Raw genomic sequence first — 26,290 nt, 5'->3', positions numbered from 1 at the left:
TGTGCTGCCCGTAAACCCAAGCAAAAAAGCTTACAGCACCTGGTATTCCCAGGCGGTCTTCCTACCAAGTACTAACCAGGCCCGGCTCTATTTGGCTGCCGAGATCGGACGAGATCGGGCGCTTAGAGAGCGGTGGGGCCGTAAGCTGCATTTGACATCATCAACAGCTCTTAAAAACGCTGGAGAAGCAGAATGCATGACACTTGCTAAGAAGAAGATAAATGTGGCAAAGTACAAAGTACTATAACTGTACTGGTCTGTTACGCCCCTGTCTAGGGGGTCAGGGTGCAACATACAAAGATAAATTAGCATGTTCCCTCTCCGATCCCCAAACCAAAATCCAGGATCGAGATGTTCCAACAGAATGATATTTATTTTAAACGAAAGAAAGTGACAAACAAAAAATGACACAACTCATGGCGAACCAAGGCCAACATAATAAACAAAATAAGCCATTTCCCACAGAAAGTGCTAGCTAGCCTGATAGAAATAAACAAACCAAAAGACAGTCGCTAACCCTAACTCCCTAATGTGAAAACGGTCCAAAGAAAATGGCAGTTCACCCCTACAGATTTAATACTATTTACAAAATATACAATTTATAACAAAACCACGTCACAAAACCTAACAATTCAAAAATGCTAAATAAGGTTTGGAAACCAAGAACAGCAAACAGGTGCTGATGCCAGAAAGAGCCTCGCTTGCTGTTAGGAACCGTACTTTTAAAACTCCAGGAAGTGTAGGATGGACCAATCAGCTTCCTGTACTGCCCCCCAATCCGGCCAATCAGGCAGGGCACCTATAAGAACAAGAAAATAAAAACAACACATATGGCCAGGACCGTAACATGGTCTACTAGTAATGAAGCACGATGGTTGGCAAACCAATAAAGTAGCAAAACAGCAATGAAAGAACAAAATTTGATGAAAATATAGAACAATTTCTATGAATAAATAGGCAGTAACACCAGCTTGTGCTGCCCGTAAACCCAAGCAAAAAAGCTTACAGCACCTGGTATTCCCAGGCGGTCTTCCTACCAAGTACTAACCAGGCCCGGCTCTATTTGGCTGCCGAGATCGGACGAGATCGGGCGCTTAGAGAGCGGTGTGGCCGTAAGCTGCATTTGACATCATCAACAGCTCTTAAAAACGCTGGAGAAGCAGAATGCATGACACTTGCTAAGAAGAAGATAAATATGGCAAAGTACAAAGTACTATAACTGTACTGGTCTGTTACGCCCCTGTCTAGGGGGTCAGGGTGAAACAGACAAAGATAAATTTGGATGTTCCCTCTCCGATCCTCAAACCAAAATCCAGGATTGAGATGTTCCAACAGAATGATATTTATTTTAAACGAAAGAAAGTGTCAAACAAAACATGACTCTACAACTCAGGGCGAACCAAGGCCAACATAATAAACAAAATAAGCCATTTCCCACCGAAAGTGTTAGCTAGCCTGATAGAAATAAACAAACCAAAAGATAGTCGCTAACCCTAACTCCCTAATGTGAAAACACTCCAAAGAAAATGGCAGTTCACCCCTACAGATTTAATACTATTTACAAAATATACAATTTATAAACAAATCCACGGCACAAAACCTAACAATTCAAAAATGCTAAATAAGGTTTGGAAACCAAGAAAAGCAAACAGGTGCTGATGCCAGAAAGAGCCTCGCTAGCTTTTGGGAACCGTACTTTTAAAACTCCAGGAAGTGTAGGATGGACCAATCAGCTTCCTGTACTGCCCCCCAATCCGGCCAATCAGGCAGGGCACCTATAAGAACAAGAAAATAAAAACAACACATATGGCCAGGACTGTAACATGGTCTACTAGTAATGAAGCACGATGGTTGGCAAACCAATAAAGTAGCAAAACAGCAATGAAAGAATAAAATTTGATGAAAATATAGAACAATTTCTATGAATAAATAGGCAGTAACACCAGCTTGTGCTGCCCGTAAACCCAAGCAAAGAAGCTTACAGCACGTGGTATTCCCAGGCGGTCTTCCTACCAAGTACTAACAAGGCCCGGCCATATTTGGCTGCTGAGATCGGACGGGATCGGGCGCTTAGAGAGCAGTGTGGCCGTAAGCTGCATTTGACATCATCAACAGCTCTTAAAAACGCTGGAGAAGCAGAATGCATGACACTTGCTAAGAAGAAGATAAATGTGGCAAAGTACAAAGTACTATAACTGTACTGGTCTGTTACGCCCCTGTCTAGGGGGTCAGGGTGCAACATACAAAGATAAATTAGCATGTTCCCTCTCCGATCCCCAAACCAAAATCCAGGATCGAGATGTTCCAACAGAATGATATTTATTTTAAACGAAAGAAAGTGTCAAACAAAACATGACACTACAACTCAGGGCGAACCAAGGCCAACATAATAAACAAAATAAGCCATTTCCCACAGAAAGTGCTAGCTAGCCTGATAGAAATAAACAAACCAAAAGACAGTCGCTAACCCTAACTCCCTAATGTGAAAACAGTCCAAAGAAAATGGCAGTTCACCCCTACAGATTTAATACTATTTACAAAATATACAATTTATAAACAAAACCACGGCACAAAACCTAACAATTCAAAAATGCTAAATAAGGTTTGGAAACCAAGAACAGCAAACAGGTGCTGATGCCAGAAAGAGCCTCGCTAGCTGTTGGGAACCGTACTTTTAAAACTCCAGGAAGTGTAGGATGGACCAATCAGCTTCCTGTACTGCCCCCCAATCCGGCCAATCAGGCAGGGCACCTATAAGAACAACAAAATAAAAACAACACATATGGCCAGGACCGTAACATGGTCTACTAGTAATGAAGCACGATGGTTGGCAAACCAATAAAGTAGCAAAACAGCAATGAAAGAACAAAATTTGATGAAAATATAGAACAATTTCTATGAATAAATAGGCAGTAACACCAGCTTGTGCTGCCCGTAAACCCAAGCAAAAAAGCTTACAGCACCTGGTATTCCCAGGCGGTCTTCCTACCAAGTACTAACCAGGCCCGGTTCTATTTGGCTGCCGAGATCGGACGAGATCGGGCGCTTAGAGAGCGGTGTGGCCGTAAGCTGCATTTGACATCATCAACAGCTCTTAAAAACGCTGGAGAAGCAGAATGCATGACACTTGCTAAGAAGAAGATAAATGTGGCAAAGTACAAAGTACTATAACTGTACTGGTCTTTTACGCCCCTGTCTAGGGGGTCAGGGTGCAACATACAAAGATAAATTAGCATGTTCCCTCTCCGATCCCCAAACCAAAATCCAGGATCGAGATGTTCCAACAGAATGATATTTATTTTAAACGAAAGAAAGTGACAAACAAAAAATGACACAACTCAGGGCGAACCAAGGCCAACATAATAAACAAAATAAGCCATTTCCCACAGAAAGTGCTAGCTAGCCTGATAGAAATAAACAAACCAAAAGACAGTCGCTAACCCTAACTCCCTAATGTGAAAACGGTCCAAAGAAAATGGCAGTTCACCCCTACAGATTTAATACTATTTACAAAATATACAATTTATAACAAAACCACGTCACAAAACCTAACAATTCAAAAATGCTAAATACGGTTTGGAAACCAAGAACAGCAAACAGGTGCTGATGCCAGAAAGAGCCTCGCTTGCTGTTGGGAACCGTACTTTTAAAACTCCAGGAAGTGTAGGATGGACCAATCAGCTTCCTGTACTGCCCCCCAATCCGGCCAATCAGGCAGGGCACCTATAAGAACAAGAAAATAAAAACAACACATATGGCCAGGACCGTAACATGGTCTACTAGTAATGAAGCACGATGGTTGGCAAACCAATAAAGTAGCAAAACAGCAATGAAAGAACAAAATTTGATGAAAATATAGAACAATTTCTATGAATAAATAGGCAGTAACACCAGCTTGTGCTGCCCGTAAACCCAAGCAAAAAAGCTTACAGCACCTGGTATTCCCAGGCGGTCTTCCTACCAAGTACTAACCAGGCCCGGCTCTATTTGGCTGCCGAGATCGGACGAGATCGGGCGCTTAGAGAGCGGTGTGGCCGTAAGCTGCATTTGACATCATCAACAGCTCTTAAAAACGCTGGAGAAGCAGAATGCATGACACTTGCTAAGAAGAAGATAAATATGGCAAAGTACAAAGTACTATAACTGTACTGGTCTGTTACGCCCCTGTCTAGGGGGTCAGGGTGAAACAGACAAAGATAAATTTGGATGTTCCCTCTCCGATCCTCAAACCAAAATCCAGGATTGAGATGTTCCAACAGAATGATATTTATTTTAAACGAAAGAAAGTGTCAAACAAAACATGACTCTACAACTCAGGGCGAACCAAGGCCAACATAATAAACAAAATAAGCCATTTCCCACCGAAAGTGTTAGCTAGCCTGATAGAAATAAACAAACCAAAAGATAGTCGCTAACCCTAACTCCCTAATGTGAAAACACTCCAAAGAAAATGGCAGTTCACCCCTACAGATTTAATACTATTTACAAAATATACAATTTATAAACAAATCCACGGCACAAAACCTAACAATTCAAAAATGCTAAATAAGGTTTGGAAACCAAGAAAAGCAAACAGGTGCTGATGCCAGAAAGAGCCTCGCTAGCTGTTGGGAACCGTACTTTTAAAACTCCAGGAAGTGTAGGATGGACCAATCAGCTTCCTGTACTGCCCCCCAATCCGGCCAATCAGGCAGGGCACCTATAAGAACAAGAAAATAAAAACAACACATATGGCCAGGACTGTAACATGGTCTACTAGTAATGAAGCACGATGGTTGGCAAACCAATAAAGTAGCAAAACAGCAATGAAAGAACAAAATTTGATGAAAATATAGAACAATTTCTATGAATAAATAGGCAGTAACACCAGCTTGTGCTGCCCGTAAACCCAAGCAAAGAAGCTTACAGCACGTGGTATTCCCAGGCGGTCTTCCTACCAAGTACTAACAAGGCCCGGCCATATTTGGCTGCTGAGATCGGACGGGATCGGGCGCTTAGAGAGCGGTGGGGCCGTAAGCTGCATTTGACATCATCAACAGCTCTTAAAAACGCTGGAGAAGCAGAATGCATGACACTTGCTAAGAAGAAGATAAATGTGGCAAAGTACAAAGTACTATAACTGTACTGGTCTGTTACGCCCCTGTCTAGGGGGTCAGGGTGCAACATACAAAGATAAATTAGCATGTTCCCTCTCCGATCCCCAAACCAAAATCCAGGATCGAGATGTTCCAACAGAATGATATTTATTTTAAACGAAAGAAAGTGACAAACAAAAAATGACACAACTCATGGCGAACCAAGGCCAACATAATAAACAAAATAAGCCATTTCCCACAGAAAGTGCTAGCTAGCCTGATAGAAATAAACAAACCAAAAGACAGTCGCTAACCCTAACTCCCTAATGTGAAAACGGTCCAAAGAAAATGGCAGTTCACCCCTACAGATTTAATACTATTTACAAAATATACAATTTATAACAAAACCACGTCACAAAACCTAACAATTCAAAAATGCTAAATAAGGTTTGGAAACCAAGAACAGCAAACAGGTGCTGATGCCAGAAAGAGCCTCGCTTGCTGTTGGGAACCGTACTTTTAAAACTCCAGGAAGTGTAGGATGGACCAATCAGCTTCCTGTACTGCCCCCCAATCCGGCCAATCAGGCAGGGCACCTATAAGAACAAGAAAATAAAAACAACACATATGGCCAGGACCGTAACATGGTCTACTAGTAATGAAGCACGATGGTTGGCAAACCAATAAAGTAGCAAAACAGCAATGAAAGAACAAAATTTGATGAAAATATAGAACAATTTCTATGAATAAATAGGCAGTAACACCAGCTTGTGCTGCCCGTAAACCTAAGCAAAAAAGCTTACAGCACCTGGTATTCCCAGGCGGTCTTCCTACCAAGTTCTAACCAGGCTCGGCTCTATTTGGCTGCCGAGATCGGACGAGATCGAGCGCTTAGAGAGCGGTGGGGCCGTAAGCTGCATTTGACATTATCAACAGCTCTTAAAAACGCTGGAGAAGCAGAATGCATGACACTTGCTAAGAAGAAGATAAATGTGGCAAAGTACAAAGTACTATAACTGTACTGGTCTGTTACGCCCCTGTCTAGGGGGTCAGGGTGCAACATACAAAGATAAATTAGCATGTTCCCTCTCCGATCCCCAAACCAAAATCCAGGATCGAGATGTTCCAACAGAATGATATTTATTTTAAACGAAAGAAAGTGACAAACAAAAAATGACACAACTCATGGCGAACCAAGGCCAACATAATAAACAAAATAAGCCATTTCCCACAGAAAGTGCTAGCTAGCCTGATAGAAATAAACAAACCAAAAGACAGTCGCTAACCCTAACTCCCTAATGTGAAAACGGTCCAAAGAAAATGGCAGTTCACCCCTACAGATTTAATACTATTTACAAAATATACAATTTATAACAAAACCACGTCACAAAACCTAACAATTCAAAAATGCTAAATAAGGTTTGGAAACCAAGAACAGCAAACAGGTGCTGATGCCAGAAAGAGCCTCGCTTGCTGTTGGGAACCGTACTTTTAAAACTCCAGGAAGTGTAGGATGGACCAATCAGCTTCCTGTACTGCCCCCCAATCTGGCCAATCAGGCAGGGCACCTATAAGAACAAGAAAATAAAAACAACACATATGGCCAGGACCGTAACATGGTCTACTAGTAATGAAGCACGATGGTTGGCAAACCAATAAAGTAGCAAAACAGCAATGAAAGAACAAAATTTGATGAAAATATAGAACAATTTCTATGAATAAATAGGCAGTAACACCAGCTTGTGCTGCCCGTAAACCCAAGCAAAAAAGCTTACAGCACCTGGTATTCCCAGGCGGTCTTCCTACCAAGTACTAACCAGGCCCGGCTCTATTTGGCTGCCGAGATCGGACGAGATCGGGCGCTTAGAGAGCGGTGTGGCCGTAAGCTGCATTTGACATCATCAACAGCTCTTAAAAACGCTGGAGAAGCAGAATGCATGACACTTGCTAAGAAGAAGATAAATGTGGCAAAGTACAAAGTACTATAACTGTACTGGTCTGTTACGCCCCTGTCTAGGGGGTCAGGGTGCAACATACAAAGATAAATTAGGATGTTCCCTCTCCGGTCTCCAAACCATAATCCAGGATCGAGATGTTCCAACAGAATGATATTTATTTTAAACGAAAGAAAGTGTCAAACAAAACATGACACTACAACTCAGGGCGAACCAAGGCCAACATAATAAACAAAATAAGCCATTTCCCACAGAAAGTGCTAGCTAGCCTGATAGAAATAAACAAACCAAAAGACAGTCGCTAACCCTAACTCCCTAATGTGAAAACGGTCCAAAGAAAATGGCAGTTCACCCCTACAGATTTAATACTATTTACAAAATATACAATTTATAACAAAACCACGTCACAAAACCTAACAATTCAAAAATGCTAAATAAGGTTTGGAAACCAAGAACAGCAAACAGGTGCTGATGCCAGAAAGAGCCTCGCTTGCTGTTAGGAACCGTACTTTTAAAACTCCAGGAAGTGTAGGATGGACCAATCAGCTTCCTGTACTGCCCCCCAATCCGGCCAATCAGGCAGGGCACCTATAAGAACAAGAAAATAAAAACAACACATATGGCCAGGACCGTAACATGGTCTACTAGTAATGAAGCACGATGGTTGGCAAACCAATAAAGTAGCAAAACAGCAATGAAAGAACAAAATTTGATGAAAATATAGAACAATTTCTATGAATAAATAGGCAGTAACACCAGCTTGTGCTGCCCGTAAACCCAAGCAAAAAAGCTTACAGCACCTGGTATTCCCAGGCGGTCTTCCTACCAAGTACTAACCAGGCCCGGCTCTATTTGGCTGCCGAGATCGGACGAGATCGGGCGCTTAGAGAGCGGTGTGGCCGTAAGCTGCATTTGACATCATCAACAGCTCTTAAAAACGCTGGAGAAGCAGAATGCATGACACTTGCTAAGAAGAAGATAAATATGGCAAAGTACAAAGTACTATAACTGTACTGGTCTGTTACGCCCCTGTCTAGGGGGTCAGGGTGAAACAGACAAAGATAAATTTGGATGTTCCCTCTCCGATCCTCAAACCAAAATCCAGGATTGAGATGTTCCAACAGAATGATATTTATTTTAAACGAAAGAAAGTGTCAAACAAAACATGACTCTACAACTCAGGGCGAACCAAGGCCAACATAATAAACAAAATAAGCCATTTCCCACCGAAAGTGTTAGCTAGCCTGATAGAAATAAACAAACCAAAAGATAGTCGCTAACCCTAACTCCCTAATGTGAAAACACTCCAAAGAAAATGGCAGTTCACCCCTACAGATTTAATACTATTTACAAAATATACAATTTATAAACAAATCCACGGCACAAAACCTAACAATTCAAAAATGCTAAATAAGGTTTGGAAACCAAGAAAAGCAAACAGGTGCTGATGCCAGAAAGAGCCTCGCTAGCTGTTGGGAACCGTACTTTTAAAACTCCAGGAAGTGTAGGATGGACCAATCAGCTTCCTGTACTGCCCCCCAATCCGGCCAATCAGGCAGGGCACCTATAAGAACAAGAAAATAAAAACAACACATATGGCCAGGACTGTAACATGGTCTACTAGTAATGAAGCACGATGGTTGGCAAACCAATAAAGTAGCAAAACAGCAATGAAAGAACAAAATTTGATGAAAATATAGAACAATTTCTATGAATAAATAGGCAGTAACACCAGCTTGTGCTGCCCGTAAACCCAAGCAAAGAAGCTTACAGCACCTGGTATTCCCAGGCGGTCTTCCTACCAAGTACTAACAAGGCCCGGCCATATTTGGCTGCTGAGATCGGACGGGATCGGGCGCTTAGAGAGCAGTGTGGCCGTAAGCTGCATTTGACATCATCAACAGCTCTTAAAAACGCTGGAGAAGCAGAATGCATGACACTTGCTAAGAAGAAGATAAATGTGGCAAAGTACAAAGTACTATAACTGTACTGGTCTGTTACGCCCCTGTCTAGGGGGTCAGGGTGCAACATACAAAGATAAATTAGCATGTTCCCTCTCCGATACCCAAACCAAAATCCAGGATCGAGATGTTCCAACAGAATGATATTTATTTTAAACGAAAGAAAGTGTCAAACAAAACATGACACTACAACTCAGGGCGAACCAAGGCCAACATAATAAACAAAATAAGCCATTTCCCACAGAAAGTGCTAGCTAGCCTGATAGAAATAAACAAACCAAAAGACAGTCGCTAACCCTAACTCCCTAATGTGAAAACAGTCCAAAGAAAATGGCAGTTCACCCCTACAGATTTAATACTATTTACAAAATATACAATTTATAAACAAAACCACGGCACAAAACCTAACAATTCAAAAATGCTAAATAAGGTTTGGAAACCAAGAACAGCAAACAGGTGCTGATGCCAGAAAGAGCCTCGCTAGCTGTTGGGAACCGTACTTTTAAAACTCCAGGAAGTGTAGGATGGACCAATCAGCTTCCTGTACTGCCCCCCAATCCGGCCAATCAGGCAGGGCACCTATAAGAACAACAAAATAAAAACAACACATATGGCCAGGACCGTAACATGGTCTACTAGTAATGAAGCACGATGGTTGGCAAACCAATAAAGTAGCAAAACAGCAATGAAAGAACAAAATTTGATGAAAATATAGAACAATTTCTATGAATAAATAGGCAGTAACACCAGCTTGTGCTGCCCGTAAACCCAAGCAAAAAAGCTTACAGCACCTGGTATTCCCAGGCGGTCTTCCTACCAAGTACTAACCAGGCCCGGCTCTATTTGGCTGCCGAGATCGGACGAGATCGGGCACTTAGAGAGCGGTGGGGCCGTAAGCTGCATTTGACATCATCAACAGCTCTTAAAAACGCTGGAGAAGCAGAATGCATGACACTTGCTAAGAAGAAGATAAATGTGGCAAAGTACAAAGTACTATAACTGTACTGGTCTGTTACGCCCCTGTCTAGGGGGTCAGGGTGCAACATACAAAGATAAATTAGCATGTTCCCTCTCCGATCCCCAAACCAAAATCCAGGATCGAGATGTTCCAACAGAATGATATTTATTTTAAACGAAAGAAAGTGACAAACAAAAAATGACACAACTCATGGCGAACCAAGGCCAACATAATAAACAAAATAAGCCATTTCCCACAGAAAGTGCTAGCTAGCCTGATAGAAATAAACAAACCAAAAGACAGTCGCTAACCCTAACTCCCTAATGTGAAAACGGTCCAAAGAAAATGGCAGTTCACCCCTACAGATTTAATACTATTTACAAAATATACAATTTATAACAAAACCACGTCACAAAACCTAACAATTCAAAAATGCTAAATAAGGTTTGGAAACCAAGAACAGCAAACAGGTGCTGATGCCAGAAAGAGCCTCGCTTGCTGTTGGGAACCGTACTTTTAAAACTCCAGGAAGTGTAGGATGGACCAATCAGCTTCCTGTACTGCCCCCCAATCCGGCCAATCAGGCAGGGCACCTATAAGAACAAGAAAATAAAAACAACACATATGGCCAGGACCGTAACATGGTCTACTAGTAATGAAGCACGATGGTTGGCAAACCAATAAAGTAGCAAAACAGCAATGAAAGAACAAAATTTGATGAAAATATAGAACAATTTCTATGAATAAATAGGCAGTAACACCAGCTTGTGCTGCCCGTAAACCTAAGCAAAAAAGCTTACAGCACCTGGTATTCCCAGGCGGTCTTCCTACCAAGTTCTAACCAGGCTCGGCTCTATTTGGCTGCCGAGATCGGACGAGATCGAGCGCTTAGAGAGCGGTGGGGCCGTAAGCTGCATTTGACATCATCAACAGCTCTTAAAAACGCTGGAGAAGCAGAATGCATGACACTTGCTAAGAAGAAGATAAATGTGGCAAAGTACAAAGTACTATAACTGTACTGGTCTGTTACGCCCCTGTCTAGGGGGTCAGGGTGCAATATACAAAGATAAATTAGCATGTTCCCTCTCCGATCCCCAAACCAAAATCCAGGATCGAGATGTTCCAACAGAATGATATTTATTTTAAACGAAAGAAAGTGACAAACAAAAAATGACACAACTCATGGCGAACCAAGGCCAACATAATAAACAAAATAAGCCATTTCCCACAGAAAGTGCTAGCTAGCCTGATAGAAATAAACAAACCAAAAGACAGTCGCTAACCCTAACTCCCTAATGTGAAAACGGTCCAAAGAAAATGGCAGTTCACCCCTACAGATTTAATACTATTTACAAAATATACAATTTATAACAAAACCACGTCACAAAACCTAACAATTCAAAAATGCTAAATAAGGTTTGGAAACCAAGAACAGCAAACAGGTGCTGATGCCAGAAAGAGCCTCGCTTGCTGTTGGGAACCGTACTTTTAAAACTCCAGGAAGTGTAGGATGGACCAATCAGCTTCCTGTACTGCCCCCCAATCTGGCCAATCAGGCAGGGCACCTATAAGAACAAGAAAATAAAAACAACACATATGGCCAGGACCGTAACATGGTCTACTAGTAATGAAGCACGATGGTTGGCAAACCAATAAAGTAGCAAAACAGCAATGAAAGAACAAAATTTGATGAAAATATAGAACAATTTCTATGAATAAATAGGCAGTAACACCAGCTTGTGCTGCCCGTAAACCCAAGCAAAAAAGCTTACAGCACCTGGTATTCCCAGGCGGTCTTCCTACCAAGTACTAACCAGGCCCGGCTCTATTTGGCTGCCGAGATCGGACGAGATCGGGCGCTTAGAGAGCGGTGTGGCCGTAAGCTGCATTTGACATCATCAACAGCTCTTAAAAACGCTGGAGAAGCAGATTGCATGACACTTGCTAAGAAGAAGATAAATATGGCAAAGTACAAAGTACTATAACTGTACTGGTCTGTTACGCCCCTGTCTAGGGGGTCAGGGTGAAACATACAAAGATAAATTTGGATGTTCCCTCTCCGATCCTCAAACCAAAATCCAGGATTGAGATGTTCCAACAGAATGATATTTATTTTAAACGAAAGAAAGTGTCAAACAAAACATGACACTACAACTCATGGCGAACCAAGGCCAACATAATAAACAAAATAAGCCATTTCCCACAGAAAGTGTTAGCTAGCCTGATAAAAATAAACAAACCAAAAGATAGTCGCTAACCCTAACTCCCTAATGTGAAAACACTCCAAAGAAAATGGCAGTTCACCCCTACAGATTTAATACTATTTACAAAATATACAATTTATAAACAAAACCACGGCACAAAACCTAACAATTCAAAAATGCTAAATAAGGTTTGGAAACCAAGAACAGCAAACAGGTGCTGCTGCCAGAAAGAGCCTCGCTAGCTGTTGGGAACCGTACTTTTAAAACTCCAGGAAGTGAAGGATGGACCAATCAGCTTCCTGTACTGCCCCCCAATCCGGCAGATAAGGCAGGGCACCTATAAGAACAACAAAATAAAAACAACACATATGGCCAGGACCGTAACATGGTCTACTAGTAATGAAGCACGATGGTTGGCAAACCAATAAAGTAGCAAAACAGCAATGAAAGAACAAAATTTGATGAAAATATGGAACAATTTCTATGAATAAATAGGCAGTAACACCAGCTTGTGCTGCCCGTAAACCCAAGCAAAAAAACTTACAGCACCTGGTATTCCCAGGCGGTCTTCCTACCAAGTACTAACCAGGCCCGGCTCTATTTGGCTGCCGAGATCGGACGAGATCGGGCGCTTAGAGAGCGGTGTGGCCGTAAGCTGCATTTGACATCATCAACAGCTCTTAAAAACGCTGGAGAAGCAGAATGCATGACACTTGCTAAGAAGAAGATAAATGTGGCAAAGTACAAAGTACTATAACTGTACTGGTCTGTTACGCCCCTGTCTAGGGGGTCAGGGTGCAACATACAAAGATAAATTAGGATGTTCCCTCTCCGGTCTCCAAACCATAATCCAGGATCGAGATGTTCCAACAGAATGATATTTATTTTAAACGAAAGAAAGTGTCAAACAAAACATGACACTACAACTCAGGGCGAACCAAGGCCAACATAATAAACAAAATAAGCCATTTCCCACAGAAAGTGCTAGCTAGCCTGATAGAAATAAACAAACCAAAAGACAGTCGCTAACCCTAACTCCCTAATGTGAAAACGGTCCAAAGAAAATGGCAGTTCACCCCTACAGATTTAATACTATTTACAAAATATACAATTTATAACAAAACCACGTCACAAAACCTAACAATTCAAAAATGCTAAATAAGGTTTGGAAACCAAGAACAGCAAACAGGTGCTGATGCCAGAAAGAGCCTCGCTTGCTGTTGGGAACCGTACTTTTAAAACTCCAGGAAGTGTAGGATGGACCAATCAGCTTCCTGTACTGCCCCCCAATCCGGCCAATCAGGCAGGGCACCTATAAGAACAAGAAAATAAAAACAACACATATGGCCAGGACCGTAACATGGTCTACTAGTAATGAAGCACGATGGTTGGCAAACCAATAAAGTAGCAAAACAGCAATGAAAGAACAAAATTTGATGAAAATATAGAACAATTTCTATGAATAAATAGGCAGTAACACCAGCTTGTGCTGCCCGTAAACCCAAGCAAAAAAGCTTACAGCACCTGGTATTCCCAGGCGGTCTTCCTACCAAGTACTAACCAGGCCCGGTTCTATTTGGCTGCCGAGATCGGACGAGATCGGGCGCTTAGAGAGCGGTGTGGCCGTAAGCTGCATTTGACATCATCAACAGCTCTTAAAAACGCTGGAGAAGCAGAATGCATGACACTTGCTAAGAAGAAGATAAATGTGGCAAAGTACAAAGTACTATAACTGTACTGGTCTGTTACGCCCCTGTCTAGGGGGTCAGGGTGCAACATACAAAGATAAATTAGGATGTTCCCTCTCCGGTCTCCAAACCATAATCCAGGATCGAGATGTTCCAACAGAATGATATTTATTTTAAACGAAAGAAAGTGTCAAACAAAACATGACACTACAACTCAGGGCGAACCAAGGCCAACATAATAAACAAAATAAGCCATTTCCCACAGAAAGTGCTAGCTAGCCTGATAGAAATAAACAAACCAAAAGACAGTCGCTAACCCTAACTCCCTAATGTGAAAACGGTCCAAAGAAAATGGCAGTTCACCCCTACAGATTTAATACTATTTACAAAATATACAATTTATAACAAAACCACGTCACAAAACCTAACAATTCAAAAATGCTAAATAAGGTTTGGAAACCAAGAACAGCAAACAGGTGCTGATGCCAGAAAGAGCCTCGCTTGCTGTTAGGAACCGTACTTTTAAAACTCCAGGAAGTGTAGGATGGACCAATCAGCTTCCTGTACTGCCCCCCAATCCGGCCAATCAGGCAGGGCACCTATAAGAACAAGAAAATAAAAACAACACATATGGCCAGGACCGTAACATGGTCTACTAGTAATGAAGCACGATGGTTGGCAAACCAATAAAGTAGCAAAACAGCAATGAAAGAACAAAATTTGATGAAAATATAGAACAATTTCTATGAATAAATAGGCAGTAACACCAGCTTGTGCTGCCCGTAAACCCAAGCAAAAAAGCTTACAGCACCTGGTATTCCCAGGCGGTCTTCCTACCAAGTACTAACCAGGCCCGGCTCTATTTGGCTGCCGAGATCGGACGAGATCGGGCGCTTAGAGAGCGGTGTGGCCGTAAGCTGCATTTGACATCATCAACAGCTCTTAAAAACGCTGGAGAAGCAGAATGCATGACACTTGCTAAGAAGAAGATAAATATGGCAAAGTACAAAGTACTATAACTGTACTGGTCTGTTACGCCCCTGTCTAGGGGGTCAGGGTGAAACAGACAAAGATAAATTTGGATGTTCCCTCTCCGATCCTCAAACCAAAATCCAGGATTGAGATGTTCCAACAGAATGATATTTATTTTAAACGAAAGAAAGTGTCAAACAAAACATGACTCTACAACTCAGGGCGAACCAAGGCCAACATAATAAACAAAATAAGCCATTTCCCACCGAAAGTGTTAGCTAGCCTGATAGAAATAAACAAACCAAAAGATAGTCGCTAACCCTAACTCCCTAATGTGAAAACACTCCAAAGAAAATGGCAGTTCACCCCTACAGATTTAATACTATTTACAAAATATACAATTTATAAACAAATCCACGGCACAAAACCTAACAATTCAAAAATGCTAAATAAGGTTTGGAAACCAAGAAAAGCAAACAGGTGCTGATGCCAGAAAGAGCCTCGCTAGCTGTTGGGAACCGTACTTTTAAAACTCCAGGAAGTGTAGGATGGACCAATCAGCTTCCTGTACTGCCCCCCAATCCGGCCAATCAGGCAGGGCACCTATAAGAACAAGAAAATAAAAACAACACATATGGCCAGGACTGTAACATGGTCTACTAGTAATGAAGCACGATGGTTGGCAAACCAATAAAGTAGCAAAACAGCAATGAAAGAACAAAATTTGATGAAAATATAGAACAATTTCTATGAATAAATAGGCAGTAACACCAGCTTGTGCTGCCCGTAAACCCAAGCAAAGAAGCTTACAGCACCTGGTATTCCCAGGCGGTCTTCCTACCAAGTACTAACAAGGCCCGGCCATATTTGGCTGCTGAGATCGGACGGGATCGGGCGCTTAGAGAGCAGTGTGGCCGTAAGCTGCATTTGACATCATCAACAGCTCTTAAAAACGCTGGAGAAGCAGAATGCATGACACTTGCTAAGAAGAAGATAAATGTGGCAAAGTACAAAGTACTATAACTGTACTGGTCTGTTACGCCCCTGTCTAGGGGGTCAGGGTGCAACATACAAAGATAAATTAGCATGTTCCCTCTCCGATCCCCAAACCAAAATCCAGGATCGAGATGTTCCAACAGAATGATATTTATTTTAAACGAAAGAAAGTGTCAAACAAAACATGACACTACAACTCAGGGCGAACCAAGGCCAACATAATAAACAAAATAAGCCATTTCCCACAGAAAGTGCTAGCTAGCCTGATAGAAATAAACAAACCAAAAGACAGTCGCTAACCCTAACTCCCTAATGTGAAAACAGTCCAAAGAAAATGGCAGTTCACCCCTACAGATTTAATACTATTTACAAAATATACAATTTATAAACAAAACCACGGCACAAAACCTAACAATTCAAAAATGCTAAATAAGGTTTGGAAACCAAGAACAGCAAACAGGTGCTGATGCCAGAAAGAGCCTCGCTAGCTGTTGGGAACCGTACTTTTAAAACTCCAGGAAGTGTAGGATGGACCAATCAGCTTCCTGTACTGCCCCCCAATCCGGCCAATCAGGCAGGGCACCTATAAGAACAACAAAATAAAAACAACACATATGGCCAGGACCGTAACATGGTCTACTAGTAATGAAGCACGATGGTTGGCAAACCAATAAAGTAGCAAAACAGCAATGAAAGAACAAAATTTGATGAAAATATAGAACAATTTCTATGAATAAATAGGCAGTAACACCAGCTTGTGCTGCCCGTAAACCCAAGCAAAAAAGCTTACAGCACCTGGTATTCCCAGGCGGTCTTCCTACCAAGTACTAACCAGGCCCGGCTCTATTTGGCTGCCGAGATCGGACGAGATCGGGCACTTAGAGAGCGGTGGGGCCGTAAGCTGCATTTGACATCATCAACAGCTCTTAAAAACGCTGGAGAAGCAGAATGCATGACACTTGCTAAGAAGAAGATAAATGTGGCAAAGTACAAAGTACTATAACTGTACTGGTCTGTTACGCCCCTGTCTAGGGGGTCAGGGTGCAACATACAAAGATAAATTAGCATGTTCCCTCTCCGATCCCCAAACCAAAATCCAGGATCGAGATGTTCCAACAGAATGATATTTATTTTAAACGAAAGAAAGTGACAAACAAAAAATGACACAACTCATGGCGAACCAAGGCCAACATAATAAACAAAATAAGCCATTTCCCACAGAAAGTGCTAGCTAGCCTGATAGAAATAAACAAACCAAAAGACAGTCGCTAACCCTAACTCCCTAATGTGAAAACGGTCCAAAGAAAATGGCAGTTCACCCCTACAGATTTAATACTATTTACAAAATATACAATTTATAACAAAACCACGTCACAAAACCTAACAATTCAAAAATGCTAAATAAGGTTTGGAAACCAAGAACAGCAAACAGGTGCTGATGCCAGAAAGAGCCTCGCTTGCTGTTGGGAACCGTACTTTTAAAACTCCAGGAAGTGTAGGATGGACCAATCAGCTTCCTGTACTGCCCCCCAATCCGGCCAATCAGGCAGGGCACCTATAAGAACAAGAAAATAAAAACAACACATATGGCCAGGACCGTAACATGGTCTACTAGTAATGAAGCACGATGGTTGGCAAACCAATAAAGTAGCAAAACAGCAATGAAAGAACAAAATTTGATGAAAATATAGAACAATTTCTATGAATAAATAGGCAGTAACACCAGCTTGTGCTGCCCGTAAACCTAAGCAAAAAAGCTTACAGCACCTGGTATTCCCAGGCGGTCTTCCTACCAAGTTCTAACCAGGCTCGGCTCTATTTGGCTGCCGAGATCGGACGAGATCGAGCGCTTAGAGAGCGGTGGGGCCGTAAGCTGCATTTGACATCATCAACAGCTCTTAAAAACGCTGGAGAAGCAGAATGCATGACACTTGCTAAGAAGAAGATAAATGTGGCAAAGTACAAAGTACTATAACTGTACTGGTCTGTTACGCCCCTGTCTAGGGGGTCAGGGTGCAACATACAAAGATAAATTAGCATGTTCCCTCTCCGATCCCCAAACCAAAATCCAGGATCGAGATGTTCCAACAGAATGATATTTATTTTAAACGAAAGAAAGTGACAAACAAAAAATGACACAACTCATGGCGAACCAAGGCCAACATAATAAACAAAATAAGCCATTTCCCACAGAAAGTGCTAGCTAGCCTGATAGAAATAAACAAACCAAAAGACAGTCGCTAACCCTAACTCCCTAATGTGAAAACGGTCCAAAGAAAATGGCAGTTCACCCCTACAGATTTAATACTATTTACAAAATATACAATTTATAACAAAACCACGTCACAAAACCTAACAATTCAAAAATGCTAAATAAGGTTTGGAAACCAAGAACAGCAAACAGGTGCTGATGCCAGAAAGAGCCTCGCTTGCTGTTGGGAACCGTACTTTTAAAACTCCAGGAAGTGTAGGATGGACCAATCAGCTTCCTGTACTGCCCCCCAATCTGGCCAATCAGGCAGGGCACCTATAAGAACAAGAAAATAAAAACAACACATATGGCCAGGACCGTAACATGGTCTACTAGTAATGAAGCACGATGGTTGGCAAACCAATAAAGTAGCAAAACAGCAATGAAAGAACAAAATTTGATGAAAATATAGAACAATTTCTATGAATAAATAGGCAGTAACACCAGCTTGTGCTGCCCGTAAACCCAAGCAAAAAAGCTTACAGCACCTGGTATTCCCAGGCGGTCTTCCTACCAAGTACTAACCAGGCCCGGCTCTATTTGGCTGCCGAGATCGGACGAGATCGGGCGCTTAGAGAGCGGTGTGGCCGTAAGCTGCATTTGACATCATCAACAGCTCTTAAAAACGCTGGAGAAGCAGATTGCATGACACTTGCTAAGAAGAAGATAAATATGGCAAAGTACAAAGTACTATAACTGTACTGGTCTGTTACGCCCCTGTCTAGGGGGTCAGGGTGAAACATACAAAGATAAATTTGGATGTTCCCTCTCCGATCCTCAAACCAAAATCCAGGATTGAGATGTTCCAACAGAATGATATTTATTTTAAACGAAAGAAAGTGTCAAACAAAACATGACACTACAACTCATGGCGAACCAAGGCCAACATAATAAACAAAATAAGCCATTTCCCACAGAAAGTGTTAGCTAGCCTGATAAAAATAAACAAACCAAAAGATAGTCGCTAACCCTAACTCCCTAATGTGAAAACACTCCAAAGAAAATGGCAGTTCACCCCTACAGATTTAATACTATTTACAAAATATACAATTTATAAACAAAACCACGGCACAAAACCTAACAATTCAAAAATGCTAAATAAGGTTTGGAAACCAAGAACAGCAAACAGGTGCTGCTGCCAGAAAGAGCCTCGCTAGCTGTTGGGAACCGTACTTTTAAAACTCCAGGAAGTGAAGGATGGACCAATCAGCTTCCTGTACTGCCCCCCAATCCGGCAGATAAGGCAGGGCACCTATAAGAACAACAAAATAAAAACAACACATATGGCCAGGACCGTAACATGGTCTACTAGTAATGAAGCACGATGGTTGGCAAACCAATAAAGTAGCAAAACAGCAATGAAAGAACAAAATTTGATGAAAATATGGAACAATTTCTATGAATAAATAGGCAGTAACACCAGCTTGTGCTGCCCGTAAACCCAAGCAAAAAAACTTACAGCACCTGGTATTCCCAGGCGGTCTTCCTACCAAGTACTAACCAGGCCCGGCTCTATTTGGCTGCCGAGATCGGACGAGATCGGGCGCTTAGAGAGCGGTGTGGCCGTAAGCTGCATTTGACATCATCAACAGCTCTTAAAAACGCTGGAGAAGCAGAATGCATGACACTTGCTAAGAAGAAGATAAATGTGGCAAAGTACAAAGTACTATAACTGTACTGGTCTGTTACGCCCCTGTCTAGGGGGTCAGGGTGCAACATACAAAGATAAATTAGGATGTTCCCTCTCCGGTCTCCAAACCATAATCCAGGATCGAGATGTTCCAACAGAATGATATTTATTTTAAACGAAAGAAAGTGTCAAACAAAACATGACACTACAACTCAGGGCGAACCAAGGCCAACATAATAAACAAAATAAGCCATTTCCCACAGAAAGTGCTAGCTAGCCTGATAGAAATAAACAAACCAAAAGACAGTCGCTAACCCTAACTCCCTAATGTGAAAACGGTCCAAAGAAAATGGCAGTTCACCCCTACAGATTTAATACTATTTACAAAATATACAATTTATAACAAAACCACGTCACAAAACCTAACAATTCAAAAATGCTAAATAAGGTTTGGAAACCAAGAACAGCAAACAGGTGCTGATGCCAGAAAGAGCCTCGCTTGCTGTTGGGAACCGTACTTTTAAAACTCCAGGAAGTGTAGGATGGACCAATCAGCTTCCTGTACTGCCCCCCAATCCGGCCAATCAGGCAGGGCACCTATAAGAACAAGAAAATAAAAACAACACATATGGCCAGGACCGTAACATGGTCTACTAGTAATGAAGCACGATGGTTGGCAAACCAATAAAGTAGCAAAACAGCAATGAAAGAACAAAATTTGATGAAAATATAGAACAATTTCTATGAATAAATAGGCAGTAACACCAGCTTGTGCTGCCCGTAAACCCAAGCAAAAAAGCTTACAGCACCTGGTATTCCCAGGCGGTCTTCCTACCAAGTACTAACCAGGCCCGGTTCTATTTGGCTGCCGAGATCGGACGAGATCGGGCGCTTAGAGAGCGGTGTGGCCGTAAGCTGCATTTGACATCATCAACAGCTCTTAAAAACGCTGGAGAAGCAGAATGCATGACACTTGCTAAGAAGAAGATAAATGTGGCAAAGTACAAAGTACTATAACTGTACTGGTCTTTTACGCCCCTGTCTAGGGGGTCAGGGTGCAACATACAAAGATAAATTAGCATGTTCCCTCTCCGATCCCCAAACCAAAATCCAGGATCGAGATGTTCCAACAGAATGATATTTATTTTAAACGAAAGAAAGTGACAAACAAAAAATGAAAAACAACTCAGGGCGAACCAAGGCCAACATAATAAACAAAATAAGCCATTTCCCACAGAAAGTGCTAGCTAGCCTGATAGAAATAAACAAACCAAAAGACAGTCGCTAACCCTAACTCCCTAATGTGAAAACGGTCCAAAGAAAATGGCAGTTCACCCCTACAGATTTAATACTATTTACAAAATATACAATTTATAACAAAACCACGTCACAAAACCTAACAATTCAAAAATGCTAAATAAGGTTTGGAAACCAAGAACAGCAAACAGGTGCTGATGCCAGAAAGAGCCTCGCTTGCTGTTGGGAACCGTACTTTTAAAACTCCAGGAAGTGTAGGATGGACCAATCAGCTTCCTGTACTGCCCCCCAATCCGGCCAATCAGGCAGGGCACCTATAAGAACAAGAAAATAAAAACAACACATATGGCCAGGACCGTAACATGGTCTACTAGTAATGAAGCACGATGGTTGGCAAACCAATAAAGTAGCAAAACAGCAATGAAAGAACAAAATTTGATGAAAATATAGAACAATTTCTATGAATAAATAGGCAGTAACACCAGCTTGTGCTGCCCGTAAACCCAAGCAAAAAAGCTTACAGCACCTGGTATTCCCAGGCGGTCTTCCTACCAAGTACTAACCAGGCCCGGCTCTATTTGGCTGCCGAGATCGGACGAGATCGGGCGCTTAGAGAGCGGTGGGGCCGTAAGCTGCATTTGACATCATCAACAGCTCTTAAAAACGCTGGAGAAGCAGAATGCATGACACTTGCTAAGAAGAAGATAAATGTGGCAAAGTACAAAGTACTATAACTGTACTGGTCTGTTACGCCCCTGTCTAGGGGGTCAGGGTGCAACATACAAAGATAAATTAGCATGTTCCCTCTCCGATCCCCAAACCAAAATCCAGGATCGAGATGTTCCAACAGAATGATATTTATTTTAAACGAAAGAAAGTGACAAACAAAAAATGACACAACTCATGGCGAACCAAGGCCAACATAATAAACAAAATAAGCCATTTCCCACAGAAAGTGCTAGCTAGCCTGATAGAAATAAACAAACCAAAAGACAGTCGCTAACCCTAACTCCCTAATGTGAAAACGGTCCAAAGAAAATGGCAGTTCACCCCTACAGATTTAATACTATTTACAAAATATACAATTTATAACAAAACCACGTCACAAAACCTAACAATTCAAAAATGCTAAATAAGGTTTGGAAACCAAGAACAGCAAACAGGTGCTGATGCCAGAAAGAGCCTCGCTTGCTGTTAGGAACCGTACTTTTAAAACTCCAGGAAGTGTAGGATGGACCAATCAGCTTCCTGTACTGCCCCCCAATCCGGCCAATCAGGCAGGGCACCTATAAGAACAAGAAAATAAAAACAACACATATGGCCAGGACCGTAACATGGTCTACTAGTAATGAAGCACGATGGTTGGCAAACCAATAAAGTAGCAAAACAGCAATGAAAGAACAAAATTTGATGAAAATATAGAACAATTTCTATGAATAAATAGGCAGTAACACCAGCTTGTGCTGCCCGTAAACCCAAGCAAAAAAGCTTACAGCACCTGGTATTCCCAGGCGGTCTTCCTACCAAGTACTAACCAGGCCCGGCTCTATTTGGCTGCCGAGATCGGACGAGATCGGGCGCTTAGAGAGCGGTGTGGCCGTAAGCTGCATTTGACATCATCAACAGCTCTTAAAAACGCTGGAGAAGCAGAATGCATGACACTTGCTAAGAAGAAGATAAATATGGCAAAGTACAAAGTACTATAACTGTACTGGTCTGTTACGCCCCTGTCTAGGGGGTCAGGGTGAAACAGACAAAGATAAATTTGGATGTTCCCTCTCCGATCCTCAAACCAAAATCCAGGATTGAGATGTTCCAACAGAATGATATTTATTTTAAACGAAAGAAAGTGTCAAACAAAACATGACTCTACAACTCAGGGCGAACCAAGGCCAACATAATAAACAAAATAAGCCATTTCCCACCGAAAGTGTTAGCTAGCCTGATAGAAATAAACAAACCAAAAGATAGTCGCTAACCCTAACTCCCTAATGTGAAAACACTCCAAAGAAAATGGCAGTTCACCCCTACAGATTTAATACTATTTACAAAATATACAATTTATAAACAAATCCACGGCACAAAACCTAACAATTCAAAAATGCTAAATAAGGTTTGGAAACCAAGAAAAGCAAACAGGTACTGATGCCAGAAAGAGCCTCGCTAGCTGTTGGGAACCGTACTTTTAAAACTCCAGGAAGTGTAGGATGGACCAATCAGCTTCCTGTACTGCCCCCCAATCCGGCCAATCAGGCAGGGCACCTATAAGAACAAGAAAATAAAAACAACACATATGGCCAGGACTGTAACATGGTCTACTAGTAATGAAGCACGATGGTTGGCAAACCAATAAAGTAGCAAAACAGCAATGAAAGAACAAAATTTGATGAAAATATAGAACAATTTCTATGAATAAATAGGCAGTAACACCAGCTTGTGCTGCCCGTAAACCCAAGCAAAGAAGCTTACAGCACCTGGTATTCCCAGGCGGTCTTCCTACCAAGTACTAACAAGGCCCGGCCATATTTGGCTGCTGAGATCGGACGGGATCGGGCGCTTAGAGAGCAGTGTGGCCGTAAGCTGCATTTGACATCATCAACAGCTCTTAAAAACGCTGGAGAAGCAGAATGCATGACACTTGCTAAGAAGAAGATAAATGTGGCAAAGTACAAAGTACTATAACTGTACTGGTCTGTTACGCCCCTGTCTAGGGGGTCAGGGTGCAACATACAAAGATAAATTAGCATGTTCCCTCTCCGATCCCCAAACCAAAATCCAGGATCGAGATGTTCCAACAGAATGATATTTATTTTAAACGAAAGAAAGTGTCAAACAAAACATGACACTACAACTCAGGGCGAACCAAGGCCAACATAATAAACAAAATAAGCCATTTCCCACAGAAAGTGCTAGCTAGCCTGATAGAAATAAACAAACCAAAAGACAGTCGCTAACCCTAACTCCCTAATGTGAAAACAGTCCAAAGAAAATGGCAGTTCACCCCTACAGATTTAATACTATTTACAAAATATACAATTTATAAACAAAACCACGGCACAAAACCTATCAATTCAAAAATGCTAAATAAGGTTTGGAAACCAAGAACAGCAAACAGGTGCTGATGCCAGAAAGAGCCTCGCTAGCTGTTGGGAACCGTACTTTTAAAACTCCAGGAAGTGTAGGATGGACCAATCAGCTTCCTGTACTGCCCCCCAATCCGGCCAATCAGGCAGGGCACCTATAAGAACAAAAAAATAAAAACAACACATATGGCCAGGACCGTAACATGGTCTACTAGTAATGAAGCACGATGGTTGGCAAACCAATAAAGTAGCAAAACAGCAATGAAAGAACAAAATTTGATGAAAATATAGAACAATTTCTATGAATAAATAGGCAGTAACACCAGCTTGTGCTGCCCGTAAACCTAAGCAAAAAAGCTTACAGCACCTGGTATTCCCAGGCGGTCTTCCTACCAAGTACTAACCAGGCTCGGCTCTATTTGGCTGCCGAGATCGGACGAGATCGAGCGCTTAGAGAGCGGTGGGGCCGTAAGCTGCATTTGACATCATCAACAGCTCTTAAAAACGCTGGAGAAGCAGAATGCATGACACTTGCTAAGAAGAAGATAAATGTGGCAAAGTACAAAGTACTATAACTGTACTGGTCTGTTACGCCCCTGTCTAGGGGGTCAGGGTGCAACATACAAAGATAAATTAGCATGTTCCCTCTCCGATCCCCAAACCAAAATCCAGGATCGAGATGTTCCAACAGAATGATATTTATTTTAAACGAAAGAAAGTGACAAACAAAAAATGACACAACTCATGGCGAACCAAGGCCAACATAATAAACAAAATAAGCCATTTCCCACAGAAAGTGCTAGCTAGCCTGATAGAAATAAACAAACCAAAAGACAGTCGCTAACCCTAACTCCCTAATGTGAAAACGGTCCAAAGAAAATGGCAGTTCACCCCTACAGATTTAATACTATTTACAAAATATACAATTTATAACAAAACCACGTCACAAAACCTAACAATTCAAAAATGCTAAATAAGGTTTGGAAACCAAGAACAGCAAACAGGTGCTGATGCCAGAAAGAGCCTCGCTTGCTGTTGGGAACCGTACTTTTAAAACTCCAGGAAGTGTAGGATGGACCAATCAGCTTCCTGTACTGCCCCCCAATCTGGCCAATCAGGCAGGGCACCTATAAGAACAAGAAAATAAAAACAACACATATGGCCAGGACCGTAACATGGTCTACTAGTAATGAAGCACGATGGTTGGCAAACCAATAAAGTAGCAAAACAGCAATGAAAGAACAAAATTTGATGAAAATATAGAACAATTTCTATGAATAAATAGGCAGTAACACCAGCTTGTGCTGCCCGTAAACCCAAGCAAAAAAGCTTACAGCACCTGGTATTCCCAGGCGGTCTTCCTACCAAGTACTAACCAGGCCCGGCTCTATTTGGCTGCCGAGATCGGACGAGCTCGGGCGCTTAGAGAGCGGTGTGGCCGTAAGCTGCATTTGACATCATCAACAGCTCCTAAAAACGCTGGAGAAGCAGAATGCATGACACTTGCTAAGAAGAAGATAAATGTGGCAAAGTACAAAGTACTATAACTGTACTGGTCTGTTACGCCCCTGTCTAGGGGGTCAGGGTGCAACATACAAAGATAAATTAGCATGTTCCCTCTCCGATCCCCAAACCAAAATCCAGGATCGAGATGTTCCAACAGAATGATATTTATTTTAAACGAAAGAAAGTGACAAACAAAAAATGACACAACTCAGGGCGAACCAAGGCCAACATAATAAACAAAATAAGCCATTTCCCACAGAAAGTGCTAGCTAGCCTGATAGAAATAAACAAACCAAAAGACAGTCGCTAACCCTAACTCCCTAATGTGAAAACGGTCCAAAGAAAATGGCAGTTCACCCCTACAGATTTAATACTATTTACAAAATATACAATTTATAACAAAACCACGTCACAAAACCTAACAATTCAAAAATGCTAAATAAGGTTTGGAAACCAAGAACAGCAAACAGGTGCTGATGCCAGAAAGAGCCTCGCTTGCTGTTGGGAACCGTACTTTTAAAACTCCAGGAAGTGTAGGATGGACCAATCAGCTTCCTGTACTGCCCCCCAATCCGGCCAATCAGGCAGGGCACCTATAAGAACAAGAAAATAAAAACAACACATATGGCCAGGACCGTAACATGGTCTACTAGTAATGAAGCACGATGGTTGGCAAACCAATAAAGTAGCAAAACAGCAATGAAAGAACAAAATTTGATGAAAATATAGAACAATTTCTATGAATAAATAGGCA

The 26,290-nt window shown here is 41.8% G+C and overlaps 27 pseudogenes; all 27 read right to left on the bottom strand.

Annotated features, from left to right (window-relative positions):
* Window positions 1–27: 27 nt before the first annotated feature.
* Window positions 28–146, bottom strand: LOC137114496 (5S ribosomal RNA; annotated as a pseudogene).
* Window positions 147–999: 853 nt separating this feature from the next.
* Window positions 1,000–1,118, bottom strand: LOC137115035 (5S ribosomal RNA; annotated as a pseudogene).
* An 857-nt stretch (window positions 1,119–1,975) lies between these two features.
* Window positions 1,976–2,094, bottom strand: LOC137114805 (5S ribosomal RNA; annotated as a pseudogene).
* Window positions 2,095–2,951: 857 nt separating this feature from the next.
* On the bottom strand, window positions 2,952–3,070 carry LOC137114562 (5S ribosomal RNA; annotated as a pseudogene).
* An 853-nt stretch (window positions 3,071–3,923) lies between these two features.
* Window positions 3,924–4,042, bottom strand: LOC137115034 (5S ribosomal RNA; annotated as a pseudogene).
* An 857-nt stretch (window positions 4,043–4,899) lies between these two features.
* On the bottom strand, window positions 4,900–5,018 carry LOC137114811 (5S ribosomal RNA; annotated as a pseudogene).
* Window positions 5,019–5,871: 853 nt separating this feature from the next.
* On the bottom strand, window positions 5,872–5,990 carry LOC137114764 (5S ribosomal RNA; annotated as a pseudogene).
* An 853-nt stretch (window positions 5,991–6,843) lies between these two features.
* LOC137115033 (5S ribosomal RNA) lies at window positions 6,844–6,962 on the bottom strand (annotated as a pseudogene).
* Window positions 6,963–7,818: 856 nt separating this feature from the next.
* LOC137115032 (5S ribosomal RNA) lies at window positions 7,819–7,937 on the bottom strand (annotated as a pseudogene).
* An 857-nt stretch (window positions 7,938–8,794) lies between these two features.
* Window positions 8,795–8,913, bottom strand: LOC137114742 (5S ribosomal RNA; annotated as a pseudogene).
* Window positions 8,914–9,770: 857 nt separating this feature from the next.
* On the bottom strand, window positions 9,771–9,889 carry LOC137114649 (5S ribosomal RNA; annotated as a pseudogene).
* Window positions 9,890–10,742: 853 nt separating this feature from the next.
* On the bottom strand, window positions 10,743–10,861 carry LOC137114763 (5S ribosomal RNA; annotated as a pseudogene).
* Window positions 10,862–11,714: 853 nt separating this feature from the next.
* LOC137115031 (5S ribosomal RNA) lies at window positions 11,715–11,833 on the bottom strand (annotated as a pseudogene).
* Window positions 11,834–12,690: 857 nt separating this feature from the next.
* LOC137115228 (5S ribosomal RNA) lies at window positions 12,691–12,809 on the bottom strand (annotated as a pseudogene).
* An 856-nt stretch (window positions 12,810–13,665) lies between these two features.
* On the bottom strand, window positions 13,666–13,784 carry LOC137114561 (5S ribosomal RNA; annotated as a pseudogene).
* Window positions 13,785–14,640: 856 nt separating this feature from the next.
* LOC137115030 (5S ribosomal RNA) lies at window positions 14,641–14,759 on the bottom strand (annotated as a pseudogene).
* Window positions 14,760–15,616: 857 nt separating this feature from the next.
* On the bottom strand, window positions 15,617–15,735 carry LOC137114741 (5S ribosomal RNA; annotated as a pseudogene).
* Window positions 15,736–16,592: 857 nt separating this feature from the next.
* On the bottom strand, window positions 16,593–16,711 carry LOC137114648 (5S ribosomal RNA; annotated as a pseudogene).
* Window positions 16,712–17,564: 853 nt separating this feature from the next.
* On the bottom strand, window positions 17,565–17,683 carry LOC137114761 (5S ribosomal RNA; annotated as a pseudogene).
* Window positions 17,684–18,536: 853 nt separating this feature from the next.
* Window positions 18,537–18,655, bottom strand: LOC137115029 (5S ribosomal RNA; annotated as a pseudogene).
* An 857-nt stretch (window positions 18,656–19,512) lies between these two features.
* LOC137115227 (5S ribosomal RNA) lies at window positions 19,513–19,631 on the bottom strand (annotated as a pseudogene).
* Window positions 19,632–20,487: 856 nt separating this feature from the next.
* On the bottom strand, window positions 20,488–20,606 carry LOC137114560 (5S ribosomal RNA; annotated as a pseudogene).
* An 855-nt stretch (window positions 20,607–21,461) lies between these two features.
* LOC137114495 (5S ribosomal RNA) lies at window positions 21,462–21,580 on the bottom strand (annotated as a pseudogene).
* An 853-nt stretch (window positions 21,581–22,433) lies between these two features.
* Window positions 22,434–22,552, bottom strand: LOC137115028 (5S ribosomal RNA; annotated as a pseudogene).
* An 857-nt stretch (window positions 22,553–23,409) lies between these two features.
* LOC137114740 (5S ribosomal RNA) lies at window positions 23,410–23,528 on the bottom strand (annotated as a pseudogene).
* Window positions 23,529–24,385: 857 nt separating this feature from the next.
* LOC137114707 (5S ribosomal RNA) lies at window positions 24,386–24,504 on the bottom strand (annotated as a pseudogene).
* An 853-nt stretch (window positions 24,505–25,357) lies between these two features.
* Window positions 25,358–25,476, bottom strand: LOC137114607 (5S ribosomal RNA; annotated as a pseudogene).
* Between the last annotated feature and the right edge of the window lie 814 nt (window positions 25,477–26,290).

Source organism: Channa argus, unplaced genomic scaffold (assembly GCF_033026475.1).
Source record: "Channa argus isolate prfri unplaced genomic scaffold, Channa argus male v1.0 Contig020, whole genome shotgun sequence".
Classification (NCBI taxonomy): Eukaryota; Metazoa; Chordata; class Actinopteri; order Anabantiformes; family Channidae; genus Channa; species Channa argus.
Note: the sequence above shows the minus strand (reverse complement) of the source record. Positions and strands in the feature narration are given on the sequence as shown.